A 14,584-nucleotide genomic window follows, 5' to 3' on the forward strand; every position below is an offset into this window, starting at 1 on the left:
GAGAGTCAGATGCTCGACTGACTGAGCCGCCCAGGTGCCCCTCCTGCTGGCATCTCACATGCAGTATCTCACAACTCAGTGAGCGCCCTTCCCCACATGACACCACACTGTCTCTGTATAGTGCATGTACTGACTGTTCTGCCCAAGATGTGTAAAAACACGTTTTTATCCTTCTTAAGCAATTGTAAGCTGCTTGAGAGTGGAGACTGTGATAATCAGCTTTAAATGTCCTGAGGTACCTATTGCTTATACAATGTAATAATAGATACTCACACATATTTTTAGAATCATGCTAAATCAGCTAGAAAAATCATCTGTCCCCCAGGGATTCAATGAGTACCAACTATGCAACAAGCACTTATTAGGCCCTGGTGAGCAAGTTAGATAAGATTTCTGCTATTAAGAAACTTAATTTTAGGAAGAGAAACATGATAAACAGATAAAACAAGAAAACTATCAGCTAATACATTGGAAAATTAAAATAGGATATGATAGTGATACTTCAGAATGGGGATGAGAAAGGACTTCTCTAGGAAAATAAGATCTAAGGCAGGCTATGAATGACTAGAAGGAGTGAGACATGCAGAGAGTAGAGAAAGGGCAATTCTAGATAAAGGAATAGTTCAGGCAAAGGCCCTGAGGCAGGGAGATTGCTGTCCAATTTCTTTAGCAATTTGCAGGATTTCCCAACCTCAGTACATGTCTTAGCTTGAACTGCCATAACAAATTACTATGGACTAGGTGATTTAAACAACAGACATTTTTTAAAAATATTTATTTATTTATTTTTGAGAGAGAGCATGGGGTGGGGATAGGGGTAGAGGGAGAGGGAGAGAAGCAGACACCCCACTGGGGGCAGACCCCAATGTGGGGCTCAATCCCAGGACCGCAGGATCATGACCCGAGCTGAAATCAAGAGCCAGACACTAACTGACTGAGCCACCCAGGCACCCCAGACATTATTTTCTTATAGTTCGGAGGCTGGAGGTCTAAGATCAAGGCTCTAGCAAAGCTGGTGTCTAGTGAAAGCCTCTTCCTGTTTTGGAGATAGTTGCCTTTTTGCTGTGTCTTTCCATGGCAGAGAGTCTCCTCCTCTTCTTTAAGTGCACTCATTCCTTCAAGGGAGCCCCACCTTTGTGACCTCACTTAAATCTAATTATTTCCCTATGGCCCTACCTCCAAATATCACCCTGGGCATTAGGACTTCAGCAAATGAATTTGGGGCACGCAAATATTTAGCCCATGGTAGCACTATTGACCTCTGGGCCGGGTAATTTTTTGTGTGTGGGTGGTGGTGGTGGGGGTGGTTCCTGTGCCTTGTAGGACATTTAGCACTGTTCCCTCCCTCTGATCTATACATCAGATGCTAGGAGCAATCCACTCCCCTCTAAACTGTAGAAATAAAGCAATATCTTCAGACTTTGCCAAATGTCCCCTGAAGACAAAATCATGCCCAATAAGAACCACCAAGTTAGAGGACAGGAGGGCGGCTGGAGTGGCTAGAGTGTGGTTAGGAAGATGGGTGTGTAGGGATGCCTGGGTGGCTCAGCAGTTGAGCGTCTGCCTTTGGCTCAGGGCGTGATTCCCAGGTCTGAGTCCCACATCAGGCTCCCTGAGAGGAGCCTGCTTCTCTCTCTGCCTTGTCTCTGCGTCTCTTTCTCTCTCATGAATAAATAAATAAATCTTAAAAAAAAAAAAAAAAAGAAGATGGGTGTGGTTCAAGACGAGCTTGGAGAGAGAGAGGCTGGGCTCAGATCAGGTGAGGAGTTTAGATGTTTAGATGTTACCAGAGGTTCAGTGCAAAGGTTTAAACTGGGGCCTGGAACGATGTAAGTAACTTTCTGGGAACTGAGTCCCAAGTAGGGGGACTGGCTATTATGCTGGGGGCAAGAGGGGAGCAAGCATTGTAATGGCCCGGGAAATGGGGGAATGGAGGCGGACGGCTATCTCCAGGGTATGTCTCAGATGACAAATTGGCAGCACTTGCTGAACCAGCAGAAAGAAGTGGAGATGATGGAGAGAAGCATCAAGGATTTGAATCCAGCAACAGGGCAAGCAGCAGTGCCATGAGGAAGGTGAGGCCTTTAAATGAAGGGGCAACAGCAGAAGGAGAGGGAGAAGCAGACTCCACTGAGCAGGGAGCTCGACGTGGGGCTCGATCCCAGATCCCCGGGATCATGACCTGAGCAGAAACCAAGAGGCTGCCACTAACCAACTGTGCCAGCCAGGTGCCCCAAGAGAGTTTTTAATTAGTTGAAGTATTTTTATGTTGTGTACAAAGAGTTACACTAAGGTAGGTAGCCCGGGTATCCGCAGTTAAGGCAGGTGCCCTGGGTGACCTATTCAAGGAAGTTGACCTGGTCTCACTACTGCAGCCTGTATCCTCCATACACTGCTGAGAACCCCCAGAGCTCCAGTACCCAGGCCCTGAGGCCGTATTCCCAGACCTCACACCGTATGGTTTGAGCAGAGGCAGCAGGAACGACAACCCTGGTCACATTTCCTCAGATGGCTTCCTGAGGAGAGGAAGAGCCGCTGGTCACTACCTTGCTCTCTCGGAAGCAGCGAGCCAAAAGGCCAGAGAGGTTTTGATAAAAGCAGGACATCTTAGCCCTAATAACAAGAGGGAAGGCATGGACTATGGCTGAGGTAGGGTAGGCTGGTGGTCTTGTCAATGGGCAGATAGGAGAGGCTCTGGGGATTGCTCACCTTTTCTCATTGAGGCTGGAGAGTGAGCACTGGGGTAAGAGCGTAGGAAGAGATGGAAGAAAGTGTGCAGAGGCATCTGAAGAGTGGGAAAGTGCAAAACTAAAGACTATGTCGTTGGCCGTGTCACGTGTCCATTTGCTGTTCGTGTCTTTGAATTAAAGTGACACCAGCCGGTGCCTGGGTGGCTGTCAGTTTACCGTCTGCCTTGGGCTCAGGTCATGGTCCCAGGGTCTCGGGATGGAGCCCCACGTCAGGCCCCTGCTCAGTGGGGAGTCTGCTTCTCCCTCCCCTTCTGCTGTTGCCCCTTCTTTTCTCTAGGTCTCTCTCTCTCTGTCAAGCAAATAAATAACATCTTAAAGAAAAATAAAGTGACACCAGCCAGCAACACTGAGCAGTTTTTAAACTCTTTCATTATTATGGTGAAATATACGTGACAAGAATTTACCACGCTAACCAGTTCCGCGGTATTAAGTACATTCACACTGTGTGCAAGTGTCACCGCCGTGCTTCTCCAGGTCCGCCTCGTTGTCCCTTGCCGACACTCTGCAGCCATTAAATGGTAACCCCCACCCCCACCCCCCAAAGCTCCTGGGAACCGCAGGCGCATGTTTCCTACCCAGCATGTTGGGGTGCGGACATGCTTGGGCGCCCAGCCGAGTGACGTAGGCGTGCTGGGGAGGTAGAAGGGAGCAGGGGAGTTATAGGGGTTTGCGAGGCAGGGGTGCCAGGGGTGCCAGGGGTGGACCTTGTACGTCAGGCTGTGTAAGCCCAGGCTGAGAGGGTGGGAAGAGGTGACCAATGATGTCTTTGGAGTCCAAAAGATGGTGCTGTCGTCTTTCCTTTCCTTTCTTGTGATGCCGTAGATGGCAGGAGTCAAAACTCATTTCAAATTGATTAATTAACATGGTTCCCTATTGCTCGACACCCCTGAAGAATGTTCCACACAAGAGCCCGAAGTAGCCGCTTGAGGCACCCAGCATCACCTCCCCTAGGACACATGCACCCAATTAGGTAGGAGGAGACACATACGGGGTTTATTTGGGGAAAGAGGTACATTTTCTATGAATAGCATAGCTATGTGAACAGACAGGCTGACAGATGATTCCACTTTATCTGATCACACAATATGGGCATCCGCACTGTGTGAAAACCCCCAAAGCTTCAGGAACTTGCAAACGTCCTTCTTGCTTTCTGCATCTCTGCCCTATGCTTTTCCCCTCAAGACTGAAGTGGAGGTAGAAAGGCCCCTTCTCAAACTCTATGGGCTTTCTGCTCTGACATCTCCTCACACCTCACCTCTTCCGTGCTTCTCACGCCCTGGGCTGTTTTCTGCATTGTTGACTGAAATAATCTCTTCTTTCCAATACACCAATCATCCTTTCTGGTGACCGAGTTTTCTGATGTTGCCTATGTATATATATTTTTGGCCTACAGATTATGTTCCTGGAAGATGCACTTGCACTATGTAGAAGGCTACACCTGAGAAGGCCACACCTGAGAAGGCCAGTCCCATAACCCAGATGCCCTTGACGAGGAGGCAGAAAGACACAGGGGATGGGCTGTTCCACAATGGGAGAAGCTGAAGAAGGTCACCTGATACCATGGCACTGGATTAAGTGATTCATAGACAAACCTAATCTCACATGAATAATGTTTCCAGGAATACTTTAGAAGACCTAGGAGGGCATCAGAATGGCACTACAGAGACCCTGTAGGGCTACGTCAAATTTCGTATCAACGATGCAGAACATTCTGTAATAATGGCAATGTTCCATACTGTGCTGTCTCGTGTGGCAGCCACTAGGGTCCTGTGCCTGCTGAACTCTTGGAACATGGCTAGTGCAATCAAGGCACTGACATTCTAATTTTATTTAACTTGAATTTATTATTATTTTTAAAGATTTTATTTGTTTATTCATGAGAGACAGAGAGAGAGAGAGACAGAGAGAGAGAGAGAGAGAGAGAGAGGCAGAGGGAGAAGCAGGCTCCATGCAGGGAGCCTGACGTGGGACTCGATCCTGGGTCTCCAGGATCACACCCCAGGCTGAAGGCAGGCGCTAAACTGCTGAGCCACCCAGGGATCCCCCAATTTAACTTGAATTTAAATGGCCACATGAGACTAGTAGCTGCCATACGGGAGTGGAGCTTGTAGGAAGTACCGACATGCTAATCAGTTACAAGCTTTTCAAGAAAGATAACATCACTTTAATTAGATTTACTCGGTATCTAAGAGATCATGATTGTCTTTGGCTGTGAGTGTTAGGAATCTGAATAACCAGGGCCATGCAGGTGGGTTCATATTCTCCCACGGCAGGAAGGGCAGTGGTGGGCAGTGAAGGACTGGACCGGTGGGTAGGACGGGCCTTGCAGAACTCTTTCACCTTCCAGTTTTACTATCCTTGTGGTGTGACTTTCATCTTCAAGGTTATGAGAAGGCTTCTGTTCTTTTTAGAATCAGCTCTGGATCCTAGACAGGAAAAAAAGAAGATAGAAAAAAAAAAAAAAGCAGAAGGCAAACCAAAAGCTTTGCAAATCAAAATGGTACAACTTCCGGGCCCCTGGGTGACTCAGTTGGCGAAGAGTCTGCCTTTGGCTCAGGTTATGATCTCAGGGTCCTGGGATCAAGTCGTCCCACCCCCTCTGGGGGTTGGGCTCCCGGCTCAGTGGGGACTCTGCTTCTCCCTCTGCTATTCCCTCTTCTTGTGCTCTCTGGCTTGCTGGCTCGCACTCTTTCTCTCTGTGAAGGAAAGAAAGAAAGAGAGAAAGAGAGAAAGAAAGAAAACCTTTAAAAATATATGGTACAACTCCCGTGGCACAGAAGTTGGCAAGCTACAGCACAATTACTCACGCTATTGCCCTTCAACCAGCAATCCCACTTCTAGGAATCTGTCCTGAATGGTATCAGGCATAATACAAAATGACTCATGGGTAAGATTACTTACTGTGGCATTACTGGTGATTAAAAAACAACAACAACAAACAAACCCTGGAAATAACCCAGTGTCCATCAACGAGGGACTGTTTGGATAAGTCATAGTAGACACAATAATATTGTGCAGTAAAAAAGAGGAAGTGCTACACATATAGCCACGGGGTAATCGCCAAGATACAAGAATAGGAAATAAAGAACAGTGAAGACATCGATGTAGATAGTGTTGATATGCATCCTTTTGTGTGCACACACCCACGGACTTGCTCATACTTGCAAGGGAGACACAGGAAAAAGAAACAATAGGACTAGAGGAGGAAGGGAACAAGGCTGGGATGGGTGGGGGTGACATCCCTCTTGACTTACAAATACATAAAGGCCTGATTTCCGAACCCTCACATATAGAAGTGGTTGATAAGAGCAACCTCACCCAGTTTCTCTTTCAGTTCCTTGGTTAGACTTGAGTGGCATGGGCACAGCCACTGCCAGCTGCCAGGGCATGTGGGAGGGGAGTGTTTTACTGGGCAGGTGGCCCCTTGAGCCCAGTGGGGATTCAGTAAAAGAGAAGAGGGGAGGGGATGAGCCTTTGGGCAGCAGCGTGTCCAGCCCGCCCGAGCCACCCCAGTGCCAGGGCCTCTTGCCTGGGCCGCGACTGTCTGTCGCCGTGACTCCTTCACGCCCGTGCCAATGGGACCGCGCCAATGGGACCGCCACCATAGTTTCACTGCCTGTGCAGGCCATCCACGAACTCTGTGCCTCATTTCTCACTCACAGGCCAGGGAGATGGGCCTGTGTTCATCATCCTCTTTCCAATACAGCAGGAAACATGTGTAAGGCAGCTGGGCCACTTCCCCAAGGCAGTGAGTGACAGGGGACAGGCTGAAAAGGAAGTACCGACATATTAATCAGTTACAAGCTTTTCAAGTAAGATAACATCATTTTAATTAGATTTACTCGGTATCTAAGAGATCATGATTGTCTTTGGCTGTGAGTGTTAGGAATCTGAATAACCATAACGTGAATAATTCACGGTGACCTCACATGTTCTCTCATAAGAAGTGATCTGGAAAGTATCACATTTAAAAGTATCTAGGAGTGGGCAGCTCGGGTGGCTCAGCGGTTTAGCGCCGCCTTCAGCCCAGGTCGTGGTCGCGGAGACCCGGGATCGAGTCCCACGTCGGGCTCCCTGCATGGAGCCTGCTTCTCCCTCTGCCTGTGTCTTTGCCTCTCTCTGTGTATCTCTTAGGAATAAATACATAAAATCTTTTTAAAAGATTTTATCTAACAAAGGGCACCTGGGTGGCTCAGTCTGTTAAGTGTCTGACCTTTGATTTCAGCTCTGGCCATGGTCTCGGTTGCAGGATCGAGTCCCCTGTCGGCTCTGTGCTCAGTACAAAGTCTGCTGGAGATTCTCTCTTCCTCTCCCTCTTCTCTGCTTCCTTTTTCTCTAAAATAAATAAATCTTTAAAAAGAAGAGGGTTCACTCTTGGTGTTGTATATTCTGTAGATTTTGACGATTATATAAGGACATGTATCCACCATTATGGTCTTATTCAGCATAGTTTCACCGCCTGAGAAACCCTCCATGCCTACCTTTCCATCCCTCCATCCTCACTAACTCCTGGTGACCGCTCCTCTTTTCACTGATTTTTGGTGACATTTTTGATTATCATAACTGAGGGGTTAGGATGATACTGGCATCTCATGGATAGAGGCCAGGGATGCCGCTAAATACCCTACACGGCACAGAATAAGGACTTTCCTTAATCAATGATCATGTGGTGTACACAGTAGATAATAAATATTCAGCGAATGAACACTTACCAGTGAAGCATTTGGATAACCCAGGCAGAGTTTATATACACAGAGAAAAGCAAAAGAAAACATTGTCTAATAAAATTAAAGTCCTGGGAGCCCGGGTGGCTCAGCTGGATAGGTGTCTGCCTTAGGCTCAGGTCATTATCCTGGGGTCCTGGGACCGAGCGCTGGGTTGGACTCTGCACTCAGTGGGGAGTCTGCTTCTCCCTCTCCCTCTGCCCCTCCTTCCCTGCTCATGCTTTCTTTCTCTCTCTCATAAATAAATAAATAAATAAATAAATAAATAAATAAATAAAATCTTTAAAAAATAAAATAAAGTTCAAGCCGTGTAGCTACCCAGTTTGGTAGAGTGGGCAGGTAAGGAGAGGGCATTTTGACAAGAAGCAGGCCATTTTCTTCAATCACCATGCACAGAGATTGCATGTACCATGTGGGATAGAGTTTGTGCAGATATGGTTAGTGGCCCGTCAGCATGAGGTATGAATTATATGACTTTCGAGACATCTGAGTCTGCACTGTTTGCTCTATAAGACAGAGGAGATCTCTCAAAGTATTTAAAATAGTCCAGAAGCACATTTTGGTACATTCTCCTTTGTTTTATGCAGTATCCGAGATTCAGAAATGAAGACAGATGGGGGACGGGGTGGCAAGCTCTTAAACATCACTTGAAAAGTGCATTTTGGGGATCCCTGGGTGGCACAGCGGTTTGGCGCCTGCCTTTGGCCCAGGGTGCGATCCTAGAGACCCGGGATCGAATCCCACGTCGGGCTCCTGGTGCATGGAGCCTGCTTCTCCCTCTGCCTGTGTCTCTGCTTCTCTCTCTCTCTCTCTCTCTGTGTGTGTGTGACTATCATAAAATAAATTAAAAAAAAAACTTCTGTAAGAAAAGTGCATTTTGGGGTCCTCGGAGAGTTTTTGATATAGTATATTGAAGAACTGTCAGGGAGATAACAGAAACGGAAGACTTTTGAAATTTAGTTTGAAACAAAGCATAGAGACATGAGGTTCAAATATAATGAAGGGAGGGATTTCGAAAGAGCAAGTGGGCCACGCTTCCTGGTTTTTACTCTCACATATCAAACAAAGCCCACCTGTCAAAGCCGCTGCCAGTCTGCCATCTCGCTCTGTCAAGGGACCTCGCACACTGGTGCCAGGAGGCCTTCGGAGGCCCCGTTCCCTTTTGGTGTATTCAGGCCCTTACTCAGGGGAACTTGGCCCCACTCAGACATGGTCAAGGGTATCTTCTGTATCCTGAAGTGGGTCTGTGTCCTTGGTATTCCAAACTTCCTTTGACAATATTGGGTCCCACTCAGACCGTCTTCTACTGAGTGAGGTGGATAGAGATGCAGGCACCCGGGCAGGCAGATAGTTCCAGTCCATGCTAAGGGGAGTAAGACTGTCTGATCGCAAGGAACTCATGGCTCAGTGAGGAGGACTGTATGCAGGTAAACTGTGTGAGCCACATGAAAACAAAATGATCCTTCTATCATGGTATTTGCAATGTGCTCTGGGGACGCTGGAGGTGGGCCAACTCTGTGGGGGACGTCAGAGAAAGCTTGAGAAAGAAGGTGACTATAGGCTGGGTGTTAAAGGATGAATAAGAATGGAAGTAAGCGGGGATCCCTGGGTGGCGCAGCGGTTTGGCGCCTGCCTTTGGCCCAGAGCGCGATCCTGGAGACCCGGGATCAAATCCCACGTCGGGCTCCCGGTGCATGGAGCCTGCTTCTCCCTCTGCCTGTGTCTCTGCCTCTCTCTCTCTCTGTGTGACTATCATAAAAAAAAAAAAAAAAAAAAAAAAAAGAATGGAAGCAAGCAAGAGTAGAGGGAATGTTCCAGGCAGCAGGGACATTCATGAAAATCCACAGGGTTGTAAGTGGGCTGTTGTGTTTGATGTTCTGTGGGGAAGAGGGTTGAGAACTAGTGGAGGTAATGAGGCTGGGAAATAAATTAGAGTTTGACCATGAAGGACACTTATAGGTTAAAATGCGAGACTAAAGTGAGGGATGCATGGTCACACAACTCTGGGGGGCACTGTTGGTAGCCTAGCCTGAGTGAATGGTACCACAGTGTCATGGCACGCACAGCCTATGGGACTCTACCTGTTGGCTCAGTTCATGGTTGTTGAGGGATCACTTCTGGAAGGTACACTGACAGCTCTGTTTATTTTATTTTACTTTTTTTTTTTTTAAAGTAGGCTCCACGCCCAGTGTGGAGTCCAGTGTGGGGCTTGAACTCATAACCGTGAGATCAAGAGTCAGATACTTAATCGACTGAGCCACCCAGGCGCCTTTTAATCTGACTTACTTCTTTACCTCATGAGGTAAATTCTATTTCCATTCTCATGGAGAGATGAGGATACTGAAGCACACAGAGGTTAGCATGTGCTGGTACGAAATGCTGGAACTGGGATTTAATCTAGGCAGTTTGCTTCAGAGCACAAGGCAGAGTGCCTCCCAACTTTTGTCCCAGAGGGCACTCATAGGCAGTGACGTTTTATGACACAATAGGGTAAAAGCCTCAGATGCTTACAATCTGAAGGGCCTCAGCCCAGGGACTCCTGTGTCCCAGGAGGTACCCTGGCCACCCTGATGGCTGAGGGCCTTCTCAGGGTCCTGGCACACCTGTGACTCACTTCCACAGCACACCTGGGGGACAGGTGGACTTCAGCTCTAGGGAATACACTTGAGGTCACTTTTCAGCTAAATTCTGGTTACATTACAATTAAACTCTCAAATGGGATGCAGGAAAAAATGCTCCCTTTAGGGTTCCGGATAGTTGATTCTCTGTTTTGTAGTTTTGTAGGTCAAGGGGCAAAAGGATTGTAAAAAATCATGGGCTCTGGAAACACATAAAGCAGGTCTTTGTCACGTGACCTTGGCCAAAGTATTTGCTAGCTCTGCGGCTCAATTTCTTTACAGTTAAAAAGGCCAGAATGAAAAGACACTTCATAAGTTTGTTGTATTAAATGCAGTAGTTTACAGGGCACCTGGGTGGTGCAGCTGGTTAAGCACCCGACTCTTGGTTTCAGCTAGGGTTGTGATTTCAGGATTGTGAGATCGAGCCCCATGTTGGATTCTATGCCCAGCATGGAGTCTGCTTGAGTTTCTCTCTCCCTCTCCCTCTGCCTTTCCCTGTTCACTATCTAAAATAAATAAATAAATCTTTATAAATAAATAAATGCAGTCGTTTATGTAAAGCAGCTAGAACTGCCTCTTCGTAAATACCAGCCTGCGTGACTGGTATTTCCTTCCAGTCTTTCCTTCCTCTCCCTCTCCCATGGATATTTCTGATAGGGGATCACAGTGATGCCGTGCTGGGGAGCCCTGGTTTAGGGATAGCCAGGCAATAGCCATCTGTCAGGAAAGCCACTTATCTTTCTTTAGAACCCCTTTCTTTTTTTTTAAGATTTTTATCTTTAAAGATTTTTATTTATTTATTCATGAGAGACACACAGAGAGAGAGAGAGAGGCAGAGACACATGCAAAGGGAGAAGCAGGCTCCATGCAGGGAGCCCGACATGGGACTCGATCCCGAGTCTCCAGGATCACACCCTGGGCTGAAGGCGGTGCTAAACCGCTGGGCCACCAGGGCTGCCCTAGAACCCCTTTCTTATGAAAGTACTCCTGAGTTTTGTTGGCACGAGTTCACAGGTATCAAACATTGTCCATGAAAACAAACAAACAAAGCTGTCCTGTAGCCATTTCCACTTTTTCCCACACTTGTTTCCATGTGGTAATCTTCATCATTAATTTTTAAAACTATCTGCATTTATTTTACAGCAAAAACACAGATGACATTTCCCAACTTCACCACTTTTAAATGTGTATTTCACTAGTGTTAAGTTCATTCACATTGTTGTGAAACGGATCTCCAGAACTTTGTACCTTGCAATCTGAAATTCCCCCTACTGAACAGCTGCTCCCCTGTCCCTGGAGCTCTGGTTACCACCTTCATCATTTAATTTTTCAGAGGGCAGTTCAGTTTCCTAACAAGATGACCATTCTGCCCTGCTGGTCTAGCAGGTTGCTTTTGAAATTATGACTACGTCAAACACTCCTGTGTTACAGGCTGGTCAGAGTATAACTGTGCCTTTTAACAAAGATTAGCATTCAGAAGAGATGATGATCAGTGGTACCACTCGAAGACACATATACCTCACAGACCATCCAGATCCTTTTTTAAAAAGTAGAGTCTGTGCCCAACACGGGGCTCAAACTCATCACCCTGACATCAAGAGCCATATGCTCTATCAGCTGAGCCAGGCAGGTGCCCCTTACCACCCAGATCTTTTTTATCCTAATAGTTGATTTATCCCATGTTCACCCAGGGGTCTGAAAGGACCCTCGGTTTTACAGGCTCCCTACAAGGTGTGTTACTGACGTTGGCACTGATTAGGTAAAATAGGAGTGAACGACTCGGTGCTGGAAGGGTAAGAGTCAGTGAACAGCACAAGCTTCTGGAATGTCTTCCACCACTTAGGAAGACAGTCATGGCTCCTGCCTGGCACACCATAGGGAATTGATGCCTCCCAAACCTGCCTGTAAAATCCTAATGGTGGGGATCCCTGGGTGGCTCAGTGGTTTAGCGCCTGCCTTCAGCCCAGGGCGTGATCCTGGAGGCCCGGGATCGAGTCCCACATCAGGCTCCCTGCATGGAGCCTGCTTCTCCCTCTCCCTCTGCCTGTGTCTCTGCCTCTCTCTGTGTCTCTCATGAATAAATAAAATCTTAAAAAAAATTCTAGGGGAATGAAAATAACATGATATCTCTGTTAGATTTAGTCCCTACGGGCACCTGGGTGGCTCAGCGGTTGAGTGTCTGCCTTTGGTTTAGGGAGTGATCCTGGGATCTGGGATCGAGTCCCACATCAGTCTTCTTCCGGGGAACCTGCTGCTTCTCCCTCTGCCTGTGTCTCTGCCTCTCTCTGTGTTTCTCATGAATAAATAAATAAAATCTTAAAAAAAAAAAAAGATGTAGTCCCTTGCCTTAAGAAGGGGCTCATGCATGCTAATCAATAAAAGAACAACTCTGGGGGAGGAGAAAGGAGAATCCTAAAGAGGGGCAGCCGAGGAGTGTTTTTCAGACTTTGCAAAATCCAGTTTGTATTGTTCACTATTGTCTGTATGATTCTGGCCCATTCATAAAATATCAACAATAAACGGCCCCTTTTCCCAAATAAATTACTCTGGGAACTAGAAGTCAGCACAGAACAACTGAGTCACTGGCAAGAGTCCTTTCAGGTCTGGCTGCGTGTCACCGTCTCTGCCTTGCTTGGGTGTTATCAGGGAGTGAGGTGCCATTTAATTTTTTCATGGTGTGTGTGTGCGCTTGTGTGAATGTGTGCACGGTGAGGTGTGTGTCTGCTTTTCTTCCACAGGTGGGAGCTTCGGACATGCTTTGCAGGCAGTAACAGTGTTCTGGCTGCCCCAGGGTCCCTTTCTTGCTAATATGTTTCTGAGCTGGTGGGTTGCCGCGCCCTTGTCCAGAAGATAATGATCTGCTTTCCTTGGCTGTCCATGCTTCTGTTTCTGGGGCCAGAAGCAGTGTTTGTCTTTCTGCTGGTGGGCTCTTGCTCATGTTGACCTGTGCGCGTTTTCTGGATCCCATACCCTGGTGTTAGACCTTGGTTTCATTTCCAAGGAAGCCCCGCCCCCTCCAGCAAGCTTCCCTGTTTTGTTCCCTGTACTAGTCAACTCCTGCCCCCTCCTTTCCCCTCCCTACTTCCCATCCAATCTCTGTGACTTCTGTTTCCTCATTTTGGCTCCCTGTTTGTGGCATAAATTTGGGACCTGGGCAGATACTTGAAAGTTTTTCAGTGACCACAAGTCATGCATCCCTGCCTCTGCTTGGTACTTTCCTGGGCCCACCAAGGGACAATTAATAATAAACCAGTGAAATGTGTTTCAGTGAATCTCCTTGCCTTAAATTCTTGGAGATAGCTCTGAGGGAGGTATAAGGAAGGAAGGGGCAGCCCTCAGAATTTCTTCTATCCTGCATCTTCAAACAGCCTGGTGTTGCTTGGTGTCTATAAATAGTCAACAGGGTTAGAACTCAGGGAAGGAGGAATGCTTTAAGGAAATACGAAGACACTAGGCTCAGTATATTCTTGTTACTCTGGGTCAGTACAGGACTCAAATGTTCTCTGGGTATACAGCTCCCAGAGCAAATAAGGAACATCAGTGGAGAAGAATGAGAAGGAGGAGAGAAGACCCAGTAAAGACAGCAAGTGTTGAGCGTTTGCTGGGATACTCTGGGATAGAGAGGGCCAGGAAGCACATCAGTTTTCATAGTTTTTGTCATTCGGAAAAAATATGGGCTCCAACTAAAACATGGCATGGGGAGGGAGAAGCTCTTTAGTGATGAACTTCACAGGAAGACCCAAAGCAACACTTAACACTCCAACCACAGGCCGAAGGGCCAGGAGAGGATAAAAGGAGTCAGCTGGAGCTGGGCAGGGGGATGAAGGAGGTGGAAGGAGAGGGATGGAGAGGGTGGGAGCACCAGTGGACAGTTTGGCACATCCCTGCCCTGGTGTGGTCAGTAGGAGGTCCAGTGGAAAGTCCTCCCTGAAGCAAGCCGAACTCTTCCAGAGTTTTCACTTCCACCCTTCTACAAAATCCACTTCATATCTCTCCTTGTCCTATTCTCTTCAGCTTATATTAGTGTGGTTAATTCATGTTTTCCTTTGATCAGCTTCGTTATAAAGGGCCACATCTGCGACCCCTGGCTGACTTCGTGAGTTAGAAGCAGGTGTGAACAAGCCATTCATTCTCCCTTGTTCTACTGGCTTGGGGAGGAGCTCTGGTGGTTTCTGCTTGGTGGATGTAAGATGTGGGGGCGCCTGGCTGGCTCTTGATGGTGGAGCCGGCATAGCATGTTACTCTTGATCTCAGAATTGTGGGTTTGAGCCCCACAATGGGTGTAGAGATTACTTAAAAATAAAATCTTAAAAAAAAAAAAAGATGTCCAAAAGGAATGGAACGTCATCAGTAGGTACACTTCGTAAGTGGAGGTTATGGTAATCACTGTTCCAGGGGAACAAAATTGTGTGTACTTGATGGAGCAAATACTACTTTATTTGTGTAATACTTGTTAATAATATCCAGACCAGTATATTCTGTAGGTTGGCAC

At 47.2% G+C, this 14,584-nt stretch overlaps 1 protein-coding gene and 1 long non-coding RNA gene across 2 annotated transcripts in view; one reads left to right on the forward strand and one right to left on the reverse strand.

Annotated features, from left to right (window-relative positions):
* LOC140607892 (uncharacterized) overlaps nucleotides 1-14,584 on the forward strand; it is an 89,048-nt gene that overhangs the window by 9,275 nt on the left and 65,189 nt on the right. The gene's annotated exons all lie outside the window — the stretch shown is intronic.
* Nucleotides 4,892-14,584, reverse strand: part of CLYBL (citramalyl-CoA lyase) — a 300,028-nt gene continuing 290,335 nt past the window's right edge. The window contains exons 10-12 of the transcript XR_012009810.1: nucleotides 6,964-7,100; nucleotides 6,280-6,517; nucleotides 4,892-5,446 (exon numbers count right to left, since the gene is read on the reverse strand). The gene's annotated coding sequence lies outside the window, so the exon portion shown is untranslated. The remainder of the gene's footprint in view (nucleotides 5,447-6,279; nucleotides 6,518-6,963; nucleotides 7,101-14,584) is intronic.

This window comes from Canis lupus, chromosome 17 (assembly GCF_048164855.1).
Source record: "Canis lupus baileyi chromosome 17, mCanLup2.hap1, whole genome shotgun sequence".
In the NCBI taxonomy this organism is placed as follows: Eukaryota; Metazoa; Chordata; class Mammalia; order Carnivora; family Canidae; genus Canis; species Canis lupus.